Source organism: Salmo trutta, chromosome 31, assembly GCF_901001165.1.
Source record: "Salmo trutta chromosome 31, fSalTru1.1, whole genome shotgun sequence".
Taxonomy (NCBI): Eukaryota; Metazoa; Chordata; class Actinopteri; order Salmoniformes; family Salmonidae; genus Salmo; species Salmo trutta.
Genome location: NC_042987.1, coordinates 42998595 through 43015304, shown reverse-complemented (window position 1 = coordinate 43015304; position 16710 = coordinate 42998595).

The window sequence follows — 16710 nt, the reverse complement described above, 5'->3', positions numbered from 1 at the left end:
CAATTTTTGTGGCCTTTCTCTGACACTGCCTAGTATATAGGTCCTGGATGGCAGGAAGCTTGGCCCCAGTGATGTACTGGGCCGTACGCACTACCCTCTGTAGCGCCTTTATGGTCGAATGCCGAGCAGTTGCCATACCAGACAATGATGCAACCGCTCAGGATGCTCTCGATGTTGCAGCTGTAGAACCTTTGAGGATCTGGGGGCCCATGACAAATCTTTTCTGTCTCCTGAGGGGGAAAAGGTGTTGTCGTGCCCTCTTCACGACTGTCTTGGTGTCTTTGGACCATGATAGTTTGTTGGTGATGTGGACACCAAGGAGCTTGAAAACTCTCGACCCTCTCGACTCTACAGCCCCTTTGATATGAATGGGGGCATGTACATCCCTCCTTTTGCTGTAGTCCACGATCAATCACCTCCTTTGTCTTTCTCACGTTGAGGGAGAGGTTGTTGTCCTGGCACCATCCATCGTTTGCATTGACCAGGTCTAACACTGTTGTGTCATCAGCAAACATAATGATGGTGTTGGATTCGTGCCTGACCACACAGTCATGGGTGAACAGGGAGTACAGGAGGGGACTAAGCATGCACCCCTGAGGGGCCCCCGTGTTGAGGATCAGCGTGACAGATGTGTTGTTGCTTACCATTACCATCTGGGGTGGCCCGTCAGGAACTGCAGGATCCAGTTGCAGAGGGAGGTGTTTAGTCCCAGGGTCCTTAGCTTAGTGATGAGCTTTGTGGGCACTATGGTGTTGAACGCTGAGCTGTAGTCAATGAACAGCATTCTCACATATGTGTTCCTTTTGTCCAGGTGGAAAAAGGCAGTGTGGAGTGCAATAGAGATTGAGTCATCTGTGGATCTGTTAGGGCGGTATGCGAATTGGAGTGGGTCTAGCGATAATGGTGTTGGGATAATGGTGTTGCTGTGAGCTATGACCAGCCTTTCAAAGCACTTCATGACTACCGACGTGCTACAGGGCGGTAGTCATTTAGTCAGGTCACCTTCACTTCCATGGGCACAGGGACTATGGTGGTCTGTTTGAAACGTATAGGTATTACAGACTCGGTCAGGGAGAGGTTGAAAATGTCAGTGAAGACACTTGCCAGTTGGTTCGCGCATGCTCTGAGTACACGTCCTGGTAATCCGTCTGGCCCCCCGGCCTTTTGAGGATAGGGGGCGCCACAGCGCATTTTGGAAAAAAAATTGTGCCCATTTTAAACGGCCTACTACTCAAACTCAGAAGCTAGGATATGCATATAATACTTGTGGATAGAAAACACCCTAAAGTTTCTAAAACTGTTTGAATGGTGTCTGTGAGTATAACAGAACAAAACCCTGAGACCGATCGAAACAGGAAGTGGAATTCTGAATTGTGGACTCAACTTCACATCTTTGCCTATTAATCACACCGTGAGCTATGGTTCATTGAGCACTTCCTATTGCTTCTACTAGGATTCCCCAGTCTTTACAAAGTGATTTGAGCCTTCTACTGTGGAAACTGACAGAATGACACGCTGTTGAAATTGGTCACAGGAGGAGGGCCATCACCATTATGACGCCGGCGGCCCTGTCTACCCCCTCCTTTCGAAACGTTTTGAAACACAATACAATCGTCCCCCTCGAATCTTATTGGCTCTCTTGTTGAAACAGGCCCTGAAGATTTATGTTATACAACGTTTGACATGTTTGAACGAACCTAAATGGGGCAAAAAAAATGTTTCCGAAATAGCTGTCCCGCGCCCGACTGAGCATTTGGATTAGCCTTCAGACGCGCTAACAACAACAAGCTAATGGAACATAAAGGACGGACTTTTTCGAACGAAAATACATTTGTTGTGGACCTGGGATTCCTGGAAGTGCTTTCTGATGAAGACAACCAAAGGTAAGGGATTATTGACAATAGTATACAAGACTAGATGTGATAGGCGATTGTTCCAAGATGGCGCAGAGCTGTATTTACTAGGTAATTTTCTGAGTATCGCATCCCCTTTTATCGCAAAGTGTGATTACCCAGTAAAGTTATTTTTAAATCTGGTATTACAGGTGCTTTCAAGAGATATTCATCTATAAATCTTAGAATGACAATATTACATTTTAAAAATGTTTTCGAATAGTAATTGAGTAAATTGTAGCACTGTTTCCCCGGATGCATTTGAGGGAAAATAGTTAGTCAACGTTACGTGCCGATGTAAAATGCTGTTTTTATATATAAATATGAACTTTATCGAACAAAAGAATGCATGCATTGTGTAACATGATGTCCTAGGTGTGTCATCTGATGAAGTTTGTAAAAGGTTAGTGCTGCATTTAGCTGTTTTTTGGTTATTTGTGATGCATGTGGTTGGTCAGAAAATGGCTATGTGGCTACTTTTACGATATACTCCTCTAACATAATCTAATGTTTTGCTTTTCCTGTAAAGCCTTTTTGAAAGCGGACAACGTGGGTCGATTCAGGAGAGGTGTATCTATAAAACGATATGAGACAGTCCTATATTTGAAAAAAATATATATAAAATCGTTATGCTAATGTCGATAGGAGTTTTTCGCTGGATGTTCGTCCCGCTTACGGGACGAGAGTGTCAAGAGGTTTTAAAGGTCTAACTCACATCGCCTACCGAGAGCGTTATCACACAGTCATCCACAACAGCTGGTGCTCTCGTGCATGCTTCAGTGTTGCTTGCCTCGAAGCGAGCATAAAAGGCATTTTGCTCGTCTGATGGTGCAGTTGCTGTAACAGGCGGTGATACAGCCAAACAGGATGCTCTCAATTGTTCATCTGTAGAAGTTTGTGAGGGTCTTAGGGGCAAGCCGAATTTCCTGCGGTTGAAGAGGTGCTGTTGCGCCTTCTTCAGAACACTGTATTAGTATTTGTATTTATTATGGATCCCAATTAGTTCCTGCCAAGGCAGCAGCTACTCTTCCTGGGGTTTATTACGGATCCCCATTAGTTCCTGCCAAGGCAGCAGCTACTCTTCCTGGATTTTATTATGGATTCCCATTAGTTCCTGGCAAGGCAGCAGCTACTCTTCCTGGGGTTTATTATGGATCCACATTAGTTCGTGCCAAGGCAGCAGCTACTCTTCCTGGGGTTTATTATGGATCCCCATTAGTTCCTGCCAAGGCAGCAGCTACTCTTCCTGGGGTTTATTATGGATCCCCATTAGTTCCTGCCAAGGCAGCAGCTACTCTTCCTGGGGTTTATTATGGATCCCCATTAGTTCCTGCCAAGGCAGCAGCTACTCTTCCTGGGGTCCAACTAATTTAAGACAGTTTTACAATTTCAAAAATATTACAATACATTTATAACAGATTTCACAACACATTAAGTGTCTGGTGGGTGGCTGGACCATTTCAGATTGTCAGTGTTGTGTGCGGCGAGGAACTTGAAGCTTTTCACCTTCTCCACTGCGGCCCCGTTGATGTGGATGTGGGCGTGTTCCCTATGCTGTCTCCTGAAGTCCACAATCAGCTCCTTCGTTTTGTTGACATTGGGGAGAGGTTATTTTCCTGGCACCACTTGGCCAGGGCCCTCACCTCCTTGTAGGCTGTCTAGTCGTTGTTGGTAATCAGGCCTACCATGGTTGTGTCGTCTGCAAACTTAATGATTCAGACCCAGGGCCCCAAGCTTAATGATCAGCTGAATAGCAGAGCAGACACTGACAAACCCTTCATTGTGTTGAATTTAGTTGTATGGCTTTGTCCCAAACGCCACTCTATTCCCTACATAGTGAACTACTTTACCCTATGGGGCCTGGTCCAAAGTAATAGACTATTAAGGGAATAGGGTGCCATTTATGATGCAGACATAGTCTCCCACTCCTAATTAACACCTCATTAATTCTGTAAAAAGATTAAGATGAACAACAACCTGCAGGTTCATCTGTTCTGTTACAGTTGTGTTCCTATTTCTGTTCCATTTCACTTCCATTCTAGTTCCATTGTGGTGTTCTAGTTCCATTGTGGTGTTGTAGTTCCATTGTGGTGTTGTAGTTCCATTGTGGTGTTGTAGTTCCATTGTGGTGTTCTAGTTCCATTGTGGTGTTCTAGTTCCATTGTGGTGTTCTAGTTCCATTGTGGTGTTGTAGTTCCATTGTGGTGTTGTAGTTCCATTGTGGTGTTGTAGTTCCATTGTGGTGTTGTAGTTCCATTGTGGTGTTCTAGTTCCATTGTGGTGTTCTAGTTCCATTGTGGTGTTGTAGTTCCATTGTGGTGTTGTAGTTCCATTGTGGTGTTCTAGTTCCATTGTGATGTTCTAGTTCCATTGTGGTGTTGTAGTTCCATTGTGGTGTTGTAGTTCCATTGTGGTGTTGTAGTTCCATTGTGGTGTTGTAGTTCCATTGTGGTGTTGTAGTTCCATTGTGGTGTTCTAGTTCCATTGTGCTGTTGTAGTTCCATTGTGGTGTTGTAGTTCCATTGTGGTGTTCTAGTTCCATTGTGGTGTTCTAGTTCCATTGTGGTGTTGTAGTTCCATTGTGGTGTTGTAGTTCCATTGTGGTGTTGTAGTTCCATTGTGGTGTTCTAGTTCCATTGTGGTGTTGTAGTTCCATTGTGGTGTTGTAGTTCCATTGTGCTGTTGTAGTTCCATTGTGGTGTTGTAGTTCCATTGTGGTGTTCTAGTTCCATTGTGGTGTTCTAGTTCCATTGTTGTGTTGTAGTTCCATTGTGGGGTTCTAGTTCCATCGTGGTGTTCTAGTTCCATTGTGGGGTTCTAGTTCCATCGTGGTGTTCTAGTTCCATTGTGGGGTTGTAGTTCCATCGTGGTGTTCTAGTTCCATTGTGGTGTTCTAGTTCCATTGTGTTGGAAACACATGTAATAAAAACGTTACAATTTTTTAATTTTTTTTAAAAAGGAAACAAAATGAAACACAGGCAATCTAACACTCACACTCGCTCATACAATTCCCAGCATGCACCAACACTCCCAGCAAAGAGAGAGAGGGAGAGACTTTCTGATTACTGGATGAGACACATCACATGTTTCAGGATGGATCAGCTGTTGTGTTGAAGGAGACTAGGACATGTCTAACTGCAGATGTCTTCCTGTTGTAACGGCTGTCAAAGGGAGTAGACCAAGGCGCAGCGTGGTTAGTGCTCATCATGAATTTATTTGATCTGAACACTGAAACAAAGAAACAAGAAACGACAGCCAAACAGTTCTGTCAGGAAAGAAATACAAAACAGAAATTAACCACCCACAAAACCCCAAAGGAAAACAGGCTACCTAAGTATGGCTCCCAATCAGCGACAACGATGTACAGCTGTCCCTGATTGAGAGCCATACCAGTCCAAAACAAAGAAATACAAAAACATAGAAAAAAGGGCATAGAATGACCACCTTAGTCACACCCTGGCCTAACCATTTTAAATTTTACATTTACCAAAATAGAGAATAAAACCCTCTCTATGGCCAGGGCGTGACACCTGTCTCCAATAGGGAGAGACATCCTGTTAACTACGTGTGTGATAACTGTTGGATGAGACACACATATTATCGTGATGACTACATCTGTGTGTATTTCCAAGACAATAAATATCTCCGGGTTGAATTATTCTCAAAATCTGAGTAAGAATGATAAAACACAATCAGACTTGAATCTCCTAAAATATACATTTCAGCTGTAATCTATGAGAATAAATTAATCATTGTAAATCCCAAGTGGGAACCTATTCAATAAGGACCCTAGTCAACAGTAGTGGACTATATAGGGAATGAGTCAGTGGATCCCAGGACACTGCTCTCCCTTGACCAGGCTGGAACATGCTCTGTGTGTGTGTGTGTGTGTGTGTGTGTGTGTGTGTCAGAGGAGGAGAGATGCTAGATATGAGTCCTATAACTTGGTTCTGTGTACATTCTAGGTTCATTTAGGGTTTAGGCTCTAGACTCCTAGAGGGTTAGGGTTCTAAACTCCTAGAGGGTTAGGGCTCTAGACTCCTAGAGGGTTAGGTTTAGGGCTCTAGACTCCTAGAGGGTTAGGATTAGGGCTCTAGACTCCTATTGGAGAGGGTTAGGGCTCTAAAGTCTTAGAGGGTTAGGGCTCTAAACTCCTAGTGGGTTAGGGCTCTAGATTCCTAGAGGGTTAGGTTTAGGGCTCTAGACTCTTAGAGGGTTAGGGTTCTAAACTCCTAGAGGTTAGGGCTCTAGACTCCTAGAGGGTTAAGGCTCTAGACTCCTAGAGGGTTAGGGTTAGGGCTCTAGACTCCTATTGGAAAGGGTTAGGGCTCTAAACTCCTAGTGGGTTAGGGCTCTAGACTCCTAGAGGGTTAGGGTTAGGGCTCTAGACTCCTATTGGAAAGGGTTAAGGTTCTAAACTCCTAGAGGGTTAGGGCTCTAGACTCCTAGAGGGTTAGGGCTCTAGACTACTAGAGGGTAGCACTCACGTCCGTAGCCATGAAGTGCTTTGAAAGGTTGGTAATGGCTCACATCAACACCATTATCCAAGAAACCCTAGACCCACTCCAATTTGCATACCGCCCCAACAGATCCACAGATGATGCAATCTCTATTGCACTCCACACTGCCCTTTCCCACCTGGACAAAAGGAACACTTATGTGAGAATGCTGTTCATTGACTACAGCTCAGCGTTTAACACCATAGTACCCTCAAAGCTCATCACTAAGCTAAGGATCCTGGGACTAAACACCTCCCTCTGCAACTGGATCCTGGACACCCTGACGGGCCGCCCCCAGGTGGTGAGGGTAGGCAGCAACACATCTGCCACGCTGATCCTCAACACAGGGGCCCCTCAGGGGTGCATGCTCAGTCCCCTCCTGTACTCCCTGTTCACCCACAACTGCATGGCCAGGCATGACTCCAACACCATCATTAAGTTTGCAGACGACACAATAGTGGAAGGCCTGATCACTGACAATGACGAGACAGCCTATAGGGAGGAAGTCAGAGACCTGGCCGGGTGGTGCCAGAATAACAACCTATCCCTCAACGTAACCAAGACTAAGGAGATGATTGTGGACTACAGGAAAAGGAAGACCGAGCACGCCCCCATTCTCATCGACGGGGCTGTAGTGGAGCAGGTTGAGAGCTTCAAGTTCCTTGGTGTCCACATCAACAACAAACTAGAATGGTCCAAACACACCAAGACAGTCGTGAAGAGGGCACGACAAAGCCTATTCCCCCTCAGGAAACGAAAAAGATTTGACATGGGTTCTCAGATCCTCAAAGGTTCTACAGCTGCACCATCGAGAGCATCCTGACTGGTTGCATCACTGCCTGGTACGCAATTGCTCGGCCTCTGACCGCAAGGCACTACAAAGGGTAGTGAGTACGGCCCAGTACATCACTGAGGCTAAGCTTCCTGCCATCCAGGACCTGTACACCAGGCGGTGTCAGAGGAAGGCCCTAAAAATTGTCAAAGACCCCAGCCACCCCAGTCATAGACTGTTCTCTGTACTACAGCATGGCAAGCGGTATCGGAGTGCCAAGTCTAGGACAAAAAGGCTTCTCAACAGTTTTTACCCCTAAGCGATAAGACTCCTGAACAGGTAACCAAATGGCTACCTGGACTATCTGCATTGTGTGCCCCCCCAACCCCTCTTTTTACACTACTGCTACTCTCTGTTCATCATATATGCATAGTCACTTTAACCATATCTACATGTACATACTACCTCAATCAGCCTGACTAACCGGTGTCTGTATGTAGCCTCTCTACTGTATATAGCCTCTCTACTGTATATAGCCTCTCTACTGTATATAGCCTCTCTCCTGTATATAGCCTCTCTACTGTATATAGCCTCTCTACTGTATATAGCCTCTCTACTGTATATAGCCTCACTACTTTTATAGCCTCTCTACTGTATATAGCCTCTACTGTATATAGCCTCTCTACTGTATATAGCCTCTACTGTATATAGCCTCTCTACTGTATATAGCCTCTCTACTGTATATAGCCTCTCTACTGTATGTAGCCTCTACTGTATATAGCCTCTCTACTGTATGTAGCCTCTCTACTGTATATAGCCTCTCTACTGTATATAGCCTGTCTTTTACTGTTGTTTTATTTCTTTACTTACCTATTGTTCACCTAATACCTTTTTTTGCACTGTTGGTTAGAGCCTGTAAGTAAGCATTTCACTGTGAGGTCTACACCTGTTGTATTCAGCATTTCACTGTAAGGTCTACTACACCTGTTGTATTCAGCATTTCACTGTGAGGTCTACTACACCTGTTGTATTCAGCATTTCACTGTAAGGTCTACTACACCTGTTGTATTCAGCATTTCACTGTAAGGTCTACTACACCTGTTGTATTCAGCATTTCACTGTGAGGTCTACTACACCTGTTGTATTCAGCATTTCACTGTGAGGTCCACTACACCTGTTGTATTCAGTATTTCACTGTGAGGTCTACTACACCTGTTGTATTCAGCATTTCACTGTAAGGTCTACTACACCTGTTGTATTCAGCATTTCACTGTGAGGTCTACACCTGTTGTATTCAGCATTTCACTGTAAGGTCTACTACACCTGTTGTATTCAGCATTTCACTGTAAGGTCTACACCTGTTGTATTCAGCATTTCACTGTAAGGTCTACTACACCTGTTGTATTCAGCATTTCACTGTAAGGTCTACTACACCTGTTGTATTCAGCATTTCACTGTAAGGTCTACACCTGTTGTATTCAGCGCACGTGACAAATAAGCTTTGATTTGATTTGATTCTAGACTCCTAGAGGTTAGGGCTCTAGACTCCTAGAGGTTAGGGCTCTAGACTCCTAGAGGGTTAGGGGTCTAGACTCCTAGAGGGTTAGAGTTAGGACTCTAGACTCCTAGAGGTTAGGGCTCTAAATTCCTTGTGGAGAGGGTTAGGGTTAGGGCTCTAGAGGATTGAAACCAAAAAATGCCCTCATAGGAGGCAGTCACACATACTCACAAAATGCGCGCACACACACACACACACACACACACACACACACACACACACACACACACACACACACACACACACACACACACACACACACACACACACACACACACACACACACACACACACACACACACGCTACATAACTGTAATTTCATGGTTAACTCGCTGCTCAGTGATATTCATTGTGCCTCGCAACGCATGATGAGGAAGATGGAGAAAGATGCACTGTCACTGTGTCCTAGATTGAACAGATTGCTACCTCCAGGAGCAATAAAAAGAAGCTGATTTAATCTAAACAGTAAATCACCACATTATAACCATGTAATCACATTACTGTGGTAGCTTAGTGATACTGAGTTATCACATTACTGTGGTAGCTTAGTGTTACTGAGTAATCACATTACTGTGGTAGCTTAGTGTTACTGAGTAATCACATTACTGTGGTAGCTTAGTGTTACTGAGTAATCACATTATTGTGGTAGCTTAGTGTTACTGAGTAATCACATTACTGTGGTAGCTTAGTGTTACTGTGACATTTCATTTGCAAATTAAATTATGCTAGCCCAGTCAAAACATAACAACAATGATCTCATTCACTGCTAACCATGATAGGCCTTTACCTACAGCAAGATAAATTACAATTAACAAACATGATATAAACTATGACAGACTCTTACTACTAACAGGAAGCTCAAACACCAAGGACAGGAAGTTCATCACAGAATACTTTACAGTACTTAGCCTCTGAAAAACCAAACTACCCCATCTATAGTGAAAGGAAGTGATCACTGAGAGGACGAAGTGACGCGTCCATTAGCATTATATAATAAACAGTGTCATTAACATTATATAATAAACAGTGTCATTAGCATTATATAATAAACAGTGTCATTAACATTATATAATAAACAGTGTCATTAGCATTATATAATAAACAGTGTCATTAACATTATATAATAAACAGTGTCATTAGCATTATATAATAAACAGTGTCATTAACATTATATAATAAACAGTGTCATTAGCATTATATAATAAACAGTGTCGTTAGCATTATATAATAAACAGTGTCATTAACATTATATAATAAACAGTGTCATTAGCATTATATAATAAACAGTATAATTAATAACAGTGTCATTAGCATTATATAATAAACAGGTTATTAGCATTATATAATGAACAGTGTCATTAGCATTATATAATGAACAGTGTCGTTAGCATTATATAATAAACAGTGTCGTATGCATTATATAATAAACAGTGTCGTTAGCATATATAATAAACAGTGTCGTTATCATTATATAATGAACAGTGGTCATTAAGCATTATATATAAACAGTGTCGTTAGCATTATATAATAAACAGTGTCGTTAGCATTATATAATAAACAGTGTCGTATAGCATTATATAATAAACAGTGTCGTTAGCATTATATAATAACAGTGTCGTTAGCATTATATAAATAAACAGTGTCGTTAGCATTATATAATAAACATGTTCGTTAGCATTATATAATAAACAGTGTCATTAGCATTATATAATAAACAGTGTCATTAGCATTATATAATGAACAGTGTCGTTAGCATTATATAATAAACAGTGTCGTTAGCATTATATAATAAACAGTGTCGTTAGCATTATATAATAAACAGTGTCGTTAGCATTATATAATAAACAGTGTCGTTAGCATTATATAATAAACAGTGTCGTTAGCATTATATAATAAACAGTGTCGTTAGCATTATATAATAAACAGTGTCGTTAGCATTATATAATGAACAGTCTCGTTAGCATTATATAATAAACAGTGTCGTTAGCATTATATAATAAACAGTGTCGTTAGCATTATATAATAAACAGTGTCGTTAGCATTATATAATAAACAGTGTCATTAGCATTATATAATAAACAGTGTCGTGCGCTCCCATATGCTGGGCTACAGTAGCTCCGTCTTGCCCTCTGATTGGCCAGGATGAATTGTCTCCATATTGCTTACATCTATCCAACTCTCAGGTCTACACCAGTGCATGAGGTAGGTGTAAGGGCTTGATTTGGGATTCAGGGAGAGGCTCTTTCTCAATTTGTCTTTCTTTGATTCCTCACGTCCTCTCGCTTCGCCTCCCTTTCAAAATGGATTAGAGGAGAATGCCAGATGTTCCTTGTCTCAAATCTTCTCTTTCGGCTGAGGAGGTGAGGAGAGAGGATGTGAGGAGAGAGGAGGTGAGGAAGTGATGAGAGGGGAGGTGAGGATGTGAGGAGAGAGGAGGTGAAGAGAAAGGAGGTGAGGAAGATCATTTGAAAAAGAGTCATTCTCCCTCTCCCTCTCTTCCCTCTTTCCCCTCTTCTTCTCTCCCTTTCTCTCTCCCTCTCCTCTCTCTCCTTTCTCTATCCCTTTCTTCCCTTTCTTCCCTCTCTTTCTCTCTCTTTCTCTCTTTCCCCCTCTTTCTCTCTCCCTCTCTTCCCCCTCCTTCTCTCTCTCTCTCCCTCTCTTCCCTCTCCTTCTCTCTCTCTCCCTCTCTTCCCCCTCCTTCTCTCTCTCCTCCCTCTCTTCCCCCTCCTTCTCTCTCTCCTCCCTCTCTCTCACCGAGATGTTTGACATTTACGTTGCAGCAGCTGCAGAATTTTAAGCCTGTTAGTAGGTCGCGCTACTTTAACCTCTCTGTGTCTCACACACACACACACACACACACACACACACACACACACACACACACACACACACACACACACACACACACACACACACACACACACACACACACACACACACACACGCACACACATACACACACACACACACACACACACACATACACACAGTACACAACACCACACACGCACACGCACCACACACACACACACACACACACACACACACACACACACACACACACACACACACACACACACACACACACACACACACACACACACACACACACACACACACACACACACACACACACACACTGCATTGATCCCTGCATCTCTCAGAGATCTGCTAACTCAGTCAATTCCCCTGAAAAGTTGTATTTATAAACCTCTACCCATAATGTGGCACCAAAAGATTCTCAGACCTTTAGAAACAAGATTCTCTGGTCTGATGAAACCAAGATTGAACTCTTTCGCCTGAATGCCAAACGTCCGTTCTGGAGGAAACCTGGTACCATCCCTACGGTGAAGCATGGTGGTGGCAGCATCCCTACGGTGAAGCATGGGGGTGGCAGCATCATGCTGTGGGGATGTTTTTCAGCGGCAGGGACTGGGAGACTAGTCAGGATCGAGGGAAAGATGAATGGAGCAAAGTACAGAGAGATCCTTAATGAAAACCTGCTCCAGAGCGCTCAGGACCTCAGACTGGGGTGAAGGTTCACCTTCCAACAGAACAACGATCCTAAGCACGCAGCCAAGACAACACAGGAGTGGCTTCGGGACAGGTCTCTGAATGTCCCTGAGTGGCCCAGCCAGAGCCCGGACTTGAACCCGATCAAACATCTCTGGAGAAACCTGAAAATAGCTGTGCCGCGACACACCCCATCCAACCTGACAGAGCTTGAGATATTAGCAAACATTTCTAAAAAACAGTTTTTGCTTTGTTATTATGGGGTATTGTGTGTAGATTGATGACGGTGGAAAAAATAATCAAATCCATTTTAGAATAAGGCTGTAACATAAAACCAAAATGTGGAAAAAGTAAAGGGGTCTGAATACTTTCCCCCATGAGCCCTAGTCAAAAGTAGTGCACTATAAAGGGAATATGGTACCATTTGGGACACGACACAGTATGACCGCTATAATGCCGTATTCATGTATTTCACACAGAGATTAGTGTTCTAGTTTAACTCTGAGAAATGTTGAACCAGAAAGACATTGCCTCGGGGGAGTGGAGGGAGGGTAGCTCTTCAGAGTAAGAGTTCAGAAAGACATTGCCTCGGGGGAGTGGAGGGAGGGTAGCTCATCAGAGTAAGGGTTCAGAAAGACATTGCCTCGGGGGAGTGGAGGGAGGGTAGCTCATCAGAGTAAGGGTTCAATATTTTATGCGTTTTATTTCTCTTTGAGGTTTGCAACCCATTTATTCTTGTAATTGACTTCATCGCTCTTGTTTGAAACGACTGGAAACTCAGTCAAAGTCAAAAGGCTGTTTTAAAAGATAAAATCGTTCTTTATTTCAGTTAGTTAGAATTCCTTTTCTGATGATCTCTTCCTCACAGACTTCTGTCATACTTATATTAAGAGATTACGTTGTTTTGGCTTTGCAATTAGAAGAGACAGATGGAAGAAAACCAGATCAATATTCTGAAAAACTGTTCTGCTGTGATAAGACGATGCTACACCATTCCCCAATACACCATTCCCTAGTACACCATTCCCTAGTACACCATTCCCTAGTGCACCATTCCCTAGTGCACCATTCCCCAATACACCATTCCCTAGTACACCATTCCCTAGTACACCATTCCCTAGTGCACCATTCCCTAGTGCACCATTCCCCAATACACCATTCCCTAGTACACCATTCCCTAGTGCACCATTCCCTAGTGCACCATTCCCTAGTGCACCATTCCCTAGTACACCATTCTCTAGTACACCATTCCTTAGTGCACCATTCCCTAGTGCACCATTTCAAGTACACCATTCCCTAGTACACCATTCCCTAGTACACTATTCTCCAGTACACCATTCCCTGTAGACCATTCCCTGTACACCATTCCCTAGTGCACCATTCCCTAGTACACCATTCCCTAGTACACCATTCCCAGTACACCATTCCCTAGTACACTATTCCCCAGTACACTATTCCCCAGTACACCATTCCCTAGTACACCATTCCCTAGTATAACCATTCCCCAGTACAACCATTCCCTAGTGCACCATTCCCTAGTACACCATTCCCTAGTACACCATTCCCTAGTACACCATTCCCTAGTGCACCATTCCCCAGTACACCATTCCCTAGTGCACCATTCCCTAGTGCACCATTCCCCAATACACCATTCCCTAGTACACCATTCCCTAGTACACCATTCCCTAGTGCAAACCATTCCCTAGTGCACCATTCCCTAGTACACCATTCTCTAGTACAAACCATTTCTTAGTGCAGCCATTCCATAGTGCACCATTTCAAGTACACACATTCCCTATACAACCATTCCCTAGTACAACTATTTCCCAGTACAACAACCATTCCCTGTAGACCATTCCCTGTACACCATTCCCTCGTCCACCATTCCCTAGTACCATTCCCTAGTACACCATTCCCAGTACACCATTCCCTAGTACACTATTCCCCAGTACACTATTCCCATTACAACCATTACCTAGTACACCATTCCCTAGTACAACACCATTCCCCAGTACACCATTCCCTAGTACACCATTCCCTAGTGCACCATTCCTAGTACACCATTCCCTAGTACACCATTCCCTAGTACACCATTCCCTAGTGCACCATTCCCCAGTACACCATTCCCTAGTGCACCATTCCCTAGTGCACCATTCCCCAATACACCATTCCCTAGTACACCATTCCCTAGTACACCATTCCCTGTACACCATTCCCTAGTGCACCATTCCCTGTACACCATTCCGTAGTACACCATTCCCTAGTGCACCATTCCGTAGTGCACCATTTCTAGTACACCATTCCCTAGTACACCATTCCTTAGTACACCATTCCCTAGTACACCATTCCCTGGGGCACCATTCCTTAGTGCACCATTCCGTAGTGCACCATTCCTTAGTGCACCATTCCGTAGTGCACCATTTCTAGTACACCATTCTCTAGTACACCATTCCCCAGTACACCATTCCCTGTACAACATTCCCTAGTGCACCATTCCCTGTACACCATTCCCTGTACACCATTCCCTGTACACCATTCCCCAATACACCATTCCCCAATACACCATTCCCTGTACACCATTCCCTGTACACCATTCCCTAGTGCACCATTCCCTAGTACACCATTCCCTAGTACACCATTCCCCAGTACACCATTCCCTGTACACCATTCCCCAATACACCATTCCCTGTACACCATTCCCCAATACACCATTCCCCAGTACACCATTCCCTGTACACCATTCCCTAGTACACCATTCCCTAGTACACCATTCCCTAGTGCACCATTCCCTGTACACCATTCCCTAGTACACCATTCCCTAGTGCACCATTCCCTGTACACCATTCCCTGTACACCATTCCCTGTACACCATTCCCCAGTACACCATTCCCTAGTACACCATTCCCTAGTGCACCATTCCCTAGTACACCATTCCCTAGTACACCATTCCCTAGTACACCATTCCCTAGTGCACCATTCCCCAGTACACCATTCCCTAGTGCACCATTCCCTAGTGCACCATTCCCCAATACACCATTCCCTAGTACACCATTCCCTAGTACACCATTCCCTGTACACCATTCCCTAGTGCACCATTCCCTGTACACCATTCCGTAGTACACCATTCCCTAGGTGCACCATTCCGTAGTGCACCATTTCTAGTACACCATTCTCTAGTACACACCATTCTCTAGTACACCATTCCTTAGTACAACCATTCCCTAGTACACCATTCCCTGGGGCACCATTCCTAGTGCACCATTCCGTAGTGCACCAGTCCTTAGTGCACCATTCCGTGTGCACCATTTCTAGTACACCATTCTCTAGTACAACCATTCCCCAGTACACCATTCCCTGTACACCATTCCCTATTGCAGCCAATTCCCTGTACACCATTCCCTGTACACCATTCCCTGTACACCATTCCCCAATACACCATTCCCCAATACACCATTCCCTGTACACCATTCCCTGTACACCATTCCCTGTACACCATTCCCTAGTGCACCATTCCCTAGTACACCATTCCCTAGTACACCATTCCCCAGTACACCATTCCCTGTACACCATTCCCCAATACACCATTCCCTGTACACCATTCCCCAATACACCATTCCCCAGTACACCATTCCCTGTACACCATTCCCTAGTACACCATTCCCTAGTACACCATTCCCTAGTACACCATTCCCTGTACAACCATTCCTAGTGCACCATTCCCTGTACACCATTCCCTAGTACACCATTCCCTAGTGCACCATTCCCTGTACACCATTCCCTGTACACCATTCCCTAGTACACCATTCCCTAGTACACCATTCCCTAGTACACCATTCCCTAGTGCACCATTCCCTGTACACCATTCCCTAGTACACCATTCCCTAGTGCACCATTCCCTGTACACCATTCCCTAGTACACCATTCCCTAGTGCACCATTCCCTAGTACCCACATTCTCCCAGTACACCATTCCCTAGCACCATTCCCTAGTACACCATTCCCTAGTACACCATTCCCTGTACACCATTCCCTAGTACACCATTCCCTGTACACCATTCCCTAGTGCACCATTCCCTAGTACACCATTCCCTAGTACACCATTCCCCAGTACACCATTCCCTAGTGCACCATTCCCTAGTGCACCATTCCCTAGTGCACCATTCCCTAGTACACCATTCCCTAGTACACCATTCCCTAGTGCACCATTCCCTAGTACACCATTCCCTAGTACACCATTCCCTAGTGCACCATTCCCTAGTACACCATTCCTTAGTACACCATTCCTTAGTACACCATTCCCTAGTACACCATTCCCCAATACACCATTCCCTAGTACACCATTCCCTAGTGCACCATTCCCTAGTACACCATTCCCTAGTGCACCATTCCTTAGTACACCATTCCTTAGTACACCATTCCCTAGTACACCATTCCCCAGTACACCATTCCCTAGTGCACCATTCCCTAGTGCACCAT